Here is a 4,402-nt window from a genome sequence, read left to right as displayed (position 1 = left end):
CAAGAATGGCCAGACTTTGTCTCACCTATTTTGGTCATGTTGTAAGAAGGGACCATTCCCTGGAGAAGGATGTCATGCTTGGTAGGGTGGAGGGTAGACGAAAGAGAGGGAGGCCTTCAACGAGATGGATTGACACAGTTGCTGCGATGATGCGCTCAAGTCTAGCAGGGATTGTTGGGCTGGCGCGGGATCGGGCAGTGTTTTGTTCTGCTGTGCATGGGGTCGCTGTGAGTCGGAAATGACTTGACGGCACTTAACAACAACAACTTCTGAATCTGGCTTGAATTTCTGACAGTTCATGTCAATGTACTTCTGCAACTGTTTTTGAATTGTCTTCAGCAAAATTTTACTTGTGTGCAATATGAATGATATTGTTTAATAATTTCCATTCTGTTGGATCACATTTCTTTGGAATGGCAACAAACATAGATCTCTTTCAGTTAGTTGGCCACACAAAAGAGTGAGCATGTACAGTCCTCCATCTATTTGTTCAAATAATTGGTTCTAGGGGAAGACATGCTCTCTCTTTTGGGTCTGAAGGAATGTACTTGTCTCTTCTCAGTTTCTACTCTTGGGCAATCGTCATGTGGTTTGTCATCTCACTCACTCATCTCTGTTTTCTTGCATACTTATTTAATCTCTTTTATATATCAAAAGTTATTTACTCAAAATATACCTTATCTGATTCTGTCTTATTGACAAAACAAAGGCAACCCATTCCCAAATGAATTCCTAACCACAGTCCTACTCATTGCCATCAAGTTTAGTACAATTTATAGTAACCATATATGACAGACTAGAACTACCTATAGAGTTTCTAAGGCTGTAAAGTTTAAAGAAGCAGACTTCCACATCTTTCCTCCACAGAGAAGCTGGCGTATTTGTACGTCCAATCTTTTGCTTAGCAATTGAACACTTAACAACTGGGATACCAAGCCTCCTTCACCACAGCCACAGAAGCTAGAATATCCAATGTGTAGTTTGGGGGGACAATTCAATCCATAACAGATTGCAAATTGGCATTATCAGTCCATCTTTCAAATTCACACATCCTGAAATATCTTTTTATAATATCTTTCAAGATGTGTTCTCCTTCAAGGATAGTCCTAAAGATGATCAAACAAAATTGTTACATTTATCTGCTTCCTCTTCTTTCTTTACTTCTTCTCTCCCTTCTTTTCTTCCATTCTACCTTCTTTCCCTTCTTTCTTCTTTTTTGAATCTATCACTAAATGTGGCAACATCACTTCCTAAACATTATGCAAAAAGGACAGGGAGGCCACATATTCTGGCCTCCTCTAACTCCACAAGAGGAAAACAGAATCACCATCAATATACCAAGGCCTATTACTGCAAGGCCAGACATGCTGTCTCCCTCCAGCCCTTCCTCCCAAAGCACCCACAACCTCTCTCCTGGGTTCAATATAATTCAATGCAGTGGCCACACAAAACTCACAGATTATGGGGTTTATTAGGGAAGCACAAGGCTACAATTCAAGTTCAGGAAAAATGCTCAGTCTCTTTCCCAGCCCACTGTCTCTCACGGTCTCTCTCCCAGCAGTGCATGTCCCTCGGTGTCTCTCTCAGAAATGCCTGTCTCTTGTGTCTCTTCCCCAGCAGTGTGTGTCTCTTTCAGCAGCACATCTTCCTCAAGCAGCAGTCAGAGAGAGAGTTCTGCCTCTAGGAGGCCTCCTTTTGAGCCCGGCAGAGTGGCCAAACCAACCAATCATAACTTCAGAATTCTAAACACCTGAGATAGAGCAGGAACCTCCCAGAGCATTGTTTAATGCCACTCCCAACAGAAATACCCCAGGTGGACAACTTTAGCAATCAGGAACTCCTTAGTTGCTCATGGCAAATTCCACCTTGGAGTTTACAAAGACTTATGGGTAGAAAAGACACACTAAGTAATTTACTATACCGCAACATACTTCACAAATATTGAGTAAACTACAAAAAATGGACACTCCCCAAATTTATGTCCAAAAGCATTTAAGATGAGGCTCATTTTTACTGTGATCTAATTCAAATAAAATACCAGCCAATATTATTTAATAGAAAGACTCTGCATTACTATTTTCCTGATGCCCTTACAGCTTTAAAAGGTAAATATTTGGTTTGCATAGTATGCATAATATAATGGTTTTATATCATTTATGTTCAGAGTTTCTATAACGGATTGATTAGCTTCTCAGTCTATAATACTTTAGGTCTGCCATTACATTTTCTTATAATGTATTCAATTGTGAGTTCATCTCAAATGTGCCTAGACCAGGTAACTGTTTTTTTGTTTGGTTCAGTGAGCACTACCCTCACAAATTAATTATTCTCCAAAACTGTAATGATGTAAAAAGTACAATAACTTAACCACTTTATGGTTATTGACAAGCAGAGGTGATTTTCTTTACTTGCTTAACACCATTATTTTATATTGTTCCGTGTCACTGATGTTACATTTGTATAAACATGCAATCTAAAATAATTTTATATAATATAAACGGAGAATATAACTTTCTAAAATTAAATGGCCAATGGAAGCACTATGTTATTTTGATTTTTTTTTCTCTATTTAAAATTCAATTCAGAATCAGTGACTTTGAAAGCACAGAATTACACATATTTCTTGAAGAGATTTATAAATCTATACAGCAATCTATATTCTGGATTGTATTAACTGTTTAATAAGTGATAAATTACTAACTATATAAAAATAATAAGGACTCTGCTTGCAGTGGGCAGCAAATGCAATGGGATTTATAAAAATTAAAAAAGTCCAGTATCCAGTATCTGTCCAAAAAACATAATCATCTGTGTGTTCACACCAGAAAATACAGAGCAGTTGACTTACCACTTGAGAAAATCTGTGTTGATGTGCAGCTGCAAAGGTGCAAGGTAACATCATTTTTTTTTTTCTCTGTCATTTAATTGTTGGCTGTTGGAATGAAAGCTGCATCTATCATTTCCTAGAGTTTATTGTTGAGGTATTTTTCACCTATTTGCAGAGCATTACAACTCCTAACACAGAGAAAGACAAGAAAAGAAGAAAAAGAAAAGTGATAAAGAGGAAAGAAAAAAAAACCCTAAAGAGAGATTGCTAGATCTGCTTCTGTGAGACCAGATACATCAAGATCCAAGATTAGAAGCTGTCATGGAAGGCTGTCTTTTGTTTTGTTTTCCTTTCTCTGTCACCCATCTGCTGTCTTTAAGTGCTGAAAGCTAGTAAAGGCATCTGTTGAAAGACTTTATTCATTAATCATGAGAGTGGGGAACAAGCACAAGTCACACATGGGGCATTACTATAGGCCCTTTAATTATGTAGGTCAGCGTTGATTAGTGCCTATTCTTCACTCTGGGATCAGGTATAAGTGTTTACTACTGCATGTTGAAATACAGTCACCCTCTCAAAGCAAGCAAGGGAAATAATTTGAAAACTCATATTTCAATTACAAAAAAAAAAAAATAATAAATGTTGATTAAGAATGGAGGAACCTCCCTAGGGCTTACAATGTTTTATAACTTCAGTAGATTCCAAAGTTTATTTTTAAAACATTTCAAATATTTATAAAACTAAAAGACATAGAGGTTTCATTGGAATGAAAAATCTGACACTGATATCCAATTATCAACAGCTTTAAGGTTATTTTCCACTGTGTGTCTTGAAAAGCACTATTCAAAGGATCATTATTTCTGGGATCATCCAACTGTACCCTGAGGGCAGCCATTACCTTGGTTGCATATTGTTTGATTTATTTCTGAGAACAATGACAGACTATATTAGTTGCTATAGACACCTTGGAAAAAAAAATCACAATCCAATTGATTCCAACTCATAGAGACACCAAAGACCAGAGGAGAACTGCCCCAGAGGGTATGCAAAGCTGTAAATCCTTACAGAAGCAGACTGTCACATCTTTTTTCCTGTGAAGTGGCTGATAGGTTCTAAGTCTCAAACTTTCAGTTTCAGTTTCACATTCTGTTTATCAAGTAAAACCTGAAAAGTTTACCATATGATCTTTTACAGAAAAAAATTTAGCCAATCTCATGATTATAATATTAGTAAGTATCTATCTGATCTATTTTCTCATTTGCAGTTGTGAAAGGAGTTCTGGCTGTGTGGTGGTCGGAGCATTGGGCTGCTAATGCCAGAGGTTCAAACCCACTAGCCACTCCGCAGGAGAAATGTGTGGCAATCTATCTCCATAAATATTTACAGCCTTGGAAACTGTGTGAGGCAGTTCTATTTTGTCCTATATGGTCATTAGGAGTTAGAATAGACTCAACGGCAGTGAGCTTTACAGTTGTGCTAAGGAAAAAGACCCAAGATTCAAAATGTTGTATGTTGTTGTTGTTGTTATGTGCCGTAGAGCCAAACCCGACTCATAGCGACCCCTCCTTGGGTTTC

Source organism: Orycteropus afer, unplaced genomic scaffold, assembly GCF_000298275.1.
Source record: "Orycteropus afer afer isolate SDZICR_OR568_19922 unplaced genomic scaffold, OryAfe1.0 scaffold00484, whole genome shotgun sequence".
In the NCBI taxonomy this organism is placed as follows: Eukaryota; Metazoa; Chordata; class Mammalia; order Tubulidentata; family Orycteropodidae; genus Orycteropus; species Orycteropus afer.
Note: the sequence above shows the minus strand (reverse complement) of the source record.